Source organism: Mandrillus leucophaeus, unplaced genomic scaffold (assembly GCF_000951045.1).
Source record: "Mandrillus leucophaeus isolate KB7577 unplaced genomic scaffold, Mleu.le_1.0 Scaffold937, whole genome shotgun sequence".
NCBI lineage: Eukaryota > Metazoa > Chordata > Mammalia > Primates > Cercopithecidae > Mandrillus > Mandrillus leucophaeus.
The window spans coordinates 1,020,455-1,026,482 of NW_012110219.1; the positions used below are offsets into that span (position 1 = coordinate 1,020,455).

At 39.7% G+C, this 6,028-nt stretch overlaps 1 long non-coding RNA gene across 1 annotated transcript in view; it reads left to right on the plus strand.

Moving 5' to 3' along the window:
• The window catches only part of LOC105532153, an 11,762-nt gene extending 8,298 nt beyond the window's left edge, over window positions 1-3,464 (plus strand). The window contains exon 2 of the long non-coding RNA XR_001004924.1: window positions 1,997-3,464. This is a non-coding gene — a long non-coding RNA (uncharacterized LOC105532153). The remainder of the gene's footprint in view (window positions 1-1,996) is intronic.
• The last annotated feature ends 2,564 nt before the right edge of the window (window positions 3,465-6,028 follow it).

Below are 6,028 nucleotides of genomic sequence, written 5' to 3' on the forward strand. Positions count from 1 at the left end.
TTTTTTTTTTTTTTTTTTTTTTGGTGATTTGGGACCCATAAAGTATTGTTTATAAAGGCATTGGTAGAAGTGGTACCATGCTTTAGAAAGATTACAAACAGATTATTTTACTAGTTAAGCAGTTAGGCTGGATATTTGTAGTTCTATTGAGATTCTAGGATTCTAAAATCTGAAATCACCAGATTCAGAACAGTCTAGATAATGTTAATTTTACCAATGATCAGAAAAGTTCATCCACTAAGCCATTTCAACCTTTGTGCTATAATGTTCGATGTCAAATTCATATTTTTTCTTGTCCTTCCTTCATTTAATGAAAGATGTTAATATCCTTTGAAGGAGTTAACAGAACTATGTAATCCTGGCTTTCTAAACTATCAGAATAACAAATGTTATAAGAGATATTAAAAAGTTTTCTATTGCATTACAATAATCCTGAAATATCATGTCATTTGAACATAAATTTGAGTTAAATTTGCGTCATATATTACATTCTTTTCCTCAGTATAGCTACAAGTCAATGCGCCTTCAAGATATCCCCAGATTAAGGAATTTAATTTAATGTTTAGCTAATTTGATGTTTCACATGAAATTATTAGTTTAATTTTTAAATAAAATCTATACTTAAAATCCAAACTCAACTTTGTCATGTGCTTTATTTATTGAATTATTGAGACACATGGTTGATATTCCTTTTGACAGACACTGAAAATGTAAATGAAGTCAACTCAATAATTAACTGGAGTGCTCATGCATTAAAAGAAGTGACTAAAGAAGTCGCAAAATCTAGTTGTAACTGCTTATAGTTCGTTAGTGGAAACCAAATCAGTTCTTAGTGACATGTAATCTTGTTATGTTTTTATAGCTCATGTATAATTTTTATTAAAAACCAAATGTCTATAACAGCATAATTATCAATTTTGTTTTGAAACTAACATTAACTGCTATATGAATGCCTGTAGCATAGTAATTTGGGAAACTGACAGCAATCAGGCTTAGTAATTCTTAGAATATGAGGAGATTTTCAAAGTTTAATGTTTATCAATCTTGTAGGTGCAAGGTTGTTTAATATATACTTGACCATTGGTGTCTTCACAGTTGAGATGCTAACATATGGAAATATATGAGAATTATATAGGACCTTGTAATGGATTGGATACAATAGGTGAGAGAGTGTATTAATCTTGACCCCTAGATTTTGGCTTGCATAAGGAAATGGCTTGGTGACTGCAATCACGGAAATAGCAGTGAGTATGAGAAAAACAGAGATGAGAGATAAAAATCTCATTTTTGCATTTACGTATTATTCATATGATTTTAGAATGCCTTTTATTCAACTGGGTGGAGATGGCAAGAATTCCCATTGGATACTGAGATGTGGAGTTCAGAATAGGGGTTGGTGACAGAGAGATAAATTTTGGGAGTTACCAGTATGTAAACTGCCAACTGAAGGGTGGAAATAAACCAGACTTCTCAAGGCAACTGTGAAGAACACAAGAAGAAATTGGTGTCCTGGGATTGAGGCATGGTGTATTTATCATTTACTGCCCTAGTAAAGGAGATTGATCATGAAAATGAGACCAGGAAAAGGCAGCTAAAATATATAATGACATTTAGAAGACATGTCATAGCAGTTACAGGATCAAAATCTTTAAAAGTGCTACTGAGATTAAAATGAAGATTGACTAATGATAATGATAATGACAATGATATTTAACATTTATTGAGTGATTATTATTTTCTGGGTACTACGTGTTTTACCTGGATTGATTCAATAGTACTCGAAAACACCATAAGGGTGAATACTATGATCTTCATTTTACAGATGAAGAAAATAAGGCTTAGAAAAGGTAAGAAACATACCCAAATTAACACAAGTAGTAATTAGTGCATGTAGGATTGGAATCCAGACAATATGGGTCCAGAGACTATACTCTTAGCCTTTATGCTATATTCCATTAAAATGGTCTGAAAAACATTCCTTGAATGTTTCCCTAAGCATGAAAAACAAACAGGAATTTCTCAATGCAGAAAGGACTAAAGCTGTCAAAGGTGTGCTTTTTGTCTGCACAAACAAGTTTCCGTTGAATGATAGAATGAAGAGATACTGACTTCCCTGGAGTCTCCAAACTTGAGTAGTCAGGTAAGGATCCTTGAATAACAAGACAGCAAAGTAAGTATTATCCCTCCTGAGATTTTGGTTGGTTATGACATTGTGTTGAAAATTTGCATTCCATTTTACCTTGGGGAATTACACTTCCTGAGACCTCAATTTAGGAGGCTTAAGTGAAGATAATCCCTCCCCAGTTACACTTGGCCTGCATAAACCAAGCAGATCAAAAGGAATGCTATGTTCAATTACTCAATGAATTGGTCGATATTGGCCTCCTTGATATATAAAACTCCATTAGTCAAAAATATCTTCTAAATCTGATGCCTTGCTTTACTCCAGAAGGTTGATTCTTTGCTACAGCCCTAATCTTTGGAAATTGCGATGTTATTTTTCTGGACTATCATGGCATATTTAAGCCAGGAACATGGGGTCAAGGATACCTCTGCAGATGTTGTTCTGGATTTCAGGCAACAGTTTGGAAATTTTAAGTAACTCTCATGTTATTTGAAATAGGTAAAGTGTGTTCACATTTGGACATCATTTATTCTTTGGTGTACCAGGGATCCCCAAGAACTCTCTCAGGATAGATGATTTGTTAGAATAATTCACAGAACCCAGAAAAGCTATTATAAGTTGGGCATGATGGCTTGCATCTACAGGCCTAGCTGCTTGGGAAGCTGAGGTGAGAGGATTCCCAGAGCCCAGGAGTTTGAGGTTGCAGTGAACTATGATCATGCCACTGCACTCCAGCCTGAGTGACAGAGCAAGACCCCATGTCCAAAAATAAAAATAAATAACAAAGAATAAAACAAAAGCTATTATACTCATAATTACAGTTTTTCTTTTACAGCAAAAGGGTATACATTAAAATCAGCAAAGGGAAAAGGCACATAGGGAGAGAGTCCAAAAGAAACCAGACTGAAGCTTACAGCTATCCTCTCCCTGCAGAGTTATATGAACAGTGTTTAATTCTTCCAGCACGTGATATGTGACACAGCACATGCAAAGTGTTACCAGCCTTGGTCATAGAACCATGGAGGGTCTGCATCATTGACCTTTGCTACTCAGTTCCAGCCCCCACAGAGGTCAAAATGATACATGTCCTAAAGTGCCAGACATACAAAAGCAGATATTTAGCACTGAAACACATATTTAGCATAAACTATCTGGTGTGCCCCAGATAGTTTGTACTAAAAATACAAAAAATTAGCCAGGTGTGGTGGTGCACACCTGTAATCCCAGCTACTCGGGAGGTTGAAGCAGGAGAATCGCGTGAACCCGGGAGACGAAGGTTGCAGTGAACCGAGATCGTGCCACTGTACTCCAACCTGGGTGACAAGAGCGAGACGCCATCTCAAAAAAAAAAAGTCTCATCCCAAATGTTATTAAAATTATTTTACTTGCAATTGACAACTATTTCCATGCCATGGATAAAATGTCTGACTTGCATCAATAGGTCCTCTCCTTTTTGGGAAAGTACTTGTACTTGGAGTGACATATAACCCGTGTTATATCTGTGGGAGGTCTTTTCTTGAGATTTCTGGAAAGACAAGGACCTTTCCCACTGCATTTAATATAGTTGGGCAAGCTGGATCTAGGGCAATGTTTCTCAAATGTAGTGCAAACTAGATTTGCTAGGGAGCTTGAAAACAGTTATTGTCCTTATAGCACCTCACCTCAATTTATCCATAATCCATGACTGAAAAACTTTGTTTTGGCTGGGTGCAGTGGCTCACGCCTGCAATCCCAGAACTTTGGGAGGCCAAGGCAGGTGGATCACCTGAGGTCGGGAGTTGGAGACCAGCCTGACCTGGAGAAACCCCATCTCTACTAAAAATACAAAATTAGCTGGGCGTGGTGGCACATGCCTGTAATCCCAGCTACTTGGGAGGCTGAGGCAGGAGAACCTGGGAGGTGGAGGTTGTGGTGAGCCGAGATCGCGCCATTGCATTCCAACCAGGGTAACAAGAGCGAAACTGTCTCAAAAAGAAAAAAGAAAAAAAAAAGAAAAGAAAGAAAAACTTTGTTTCAATTTTTTTGTTTGTTTGTTTGTTTTGAGACAGAGTCTCTGTCGCCCATGCTGGAGTGCAATGGTGCGATCTTGGCTCACTGCAACCTCCGCCCCCTGCGCTCAAGGCATTCTCCTGCCTCCGCCTCCTGAATTGCTGAGGCTATAGGTGCCCACCACCATGCCCGGCTAATTTTGTATTTTTAGTAAAGATGGGGTTTCACCATGTTGGCCAGGCTGGTCTCGAACTCCCGACCTCAGGTGATCCGACCGCCTCCACCTCCCAAAGTGCTGGGATTACAGGCATAAGCCACTGTGCTGACCTCAATTGTTTTTCAATTATCTAATGGAGAAATCATTTTAAAGGATGAAATGAGTAGCAGTGGTTCATTATCATTTTCACATCTTGACAGACAGTGGGTTCCATGGAAGACTCAATAAATTTAGATTGGTGTCCCTACTTCAAATTCAATTTGCTGTTATGTTGGTGAGGATAGGTTGTGTTGAGAAACTGCAGCTCTAACAAGTGCACAGGTGGTGCTGCTCAAGGACCGCCCTCAGGGAACCAGTGCTCCACTGTGAGGAAAAGTATGAGTATGCTGGCTAGAAGCCTGCTGTGCTGTGACTAGTGAGAATCATGAAAAGACTTAATTTTGTTTTTGTTCCTTTTTTAAGGGTAGAATTCTCAGCTAGCAGAGCCTTTGAAGGTCCCATGGGTGACTGCCCACCTGGGAAGTTTCGTTTCTGTGCAGATCCCAGGCTGTAACACTGATGCTGGGTAAGGATGACATTTTGTGAACCACTGCTCTAGCCCACCCTCTGTCCTTTGAACACTTTCAACTGAAGGTGATCTTTGCTTACTGTAACTAGCACTGAGAGCTAAATAGGTTGAGTACCAGGAGTTTTACTAACTCTTTATATTGTTCAACTTATTTCAGCTTCATTGCATAAGTTATTAAAATATGTATCATCTACCATAAAAGAAAATACTCAGAATAAAATAACTTTCCAGAGGCATTAAGACCAATAGGAAACAGAGCTCAGTATTAGAACCCAAAAGAGGCAGATTCCAAGCTTCTACTCTTCAGCAGGATGAGTTGGAGATTTCAGGCCAGGTGGAGGTGCCAGCCACATGTTCTTCTTGCAAGTGAACCTTTTCTGGAATGTGAATCAGATCACCCAGCAGTATGCAGTCACCACTGCTTTGCAGTTGTTCAAGACCCATTTCCTCACCTGTTGGGATGGATGTGACCTGTATCTGTAATGTCTATAATTAAAAGTTTTTCAGTGAGCATTCTGTGGGTTAGACCTATCCTTGAAAACATGGGCTGAACTGGATGTTGCAAGCAACATATCCTCTCAAATGGAGTTTGGCCACAGACTCCAAAGGCCTAAACTACACATGCCAAAACCCCATATTCTAAACTCAGGTGCTGGATGATCTGGAGAGGCATTGGACCCAAATTGGTTCTGCAGGCATCGGCACATTGTTTAAGTGAGTGATATAAAAGAGTTGAGCTGGTAAAAGGAGGAAAGACTCTTTTGAGACAGTTGGCATTCTGGCATGTATTTTCTCCAAACTCATGGGAGATACAGAAAATGGCTGTCCCGGCCAGGCACAGTGGCTCACCCCTGTAATCCCAGCACTTTGAGAGGCCGAGGCGGGCGAATCACGAGGTCAGGAGATGGAGACTATGGTGAAACCCCGTCTCTACTAAAAAATACAAAAAATTAGCCGGGCATAGTGGCGGGCTCCTGTAGTCCCAGTTACTCGGGAGGCTGAGGCAGGAGATTGGCCTGAACCCGGGAGGCGGAACTTGCAGTGAGCCGAGATCGTGCCACTGCACTCCAGCCTGGGCAACAGAGCAAGACTCCATCTCAAAAAAAAAAAAAAGGAGTGAGGAAGTTCA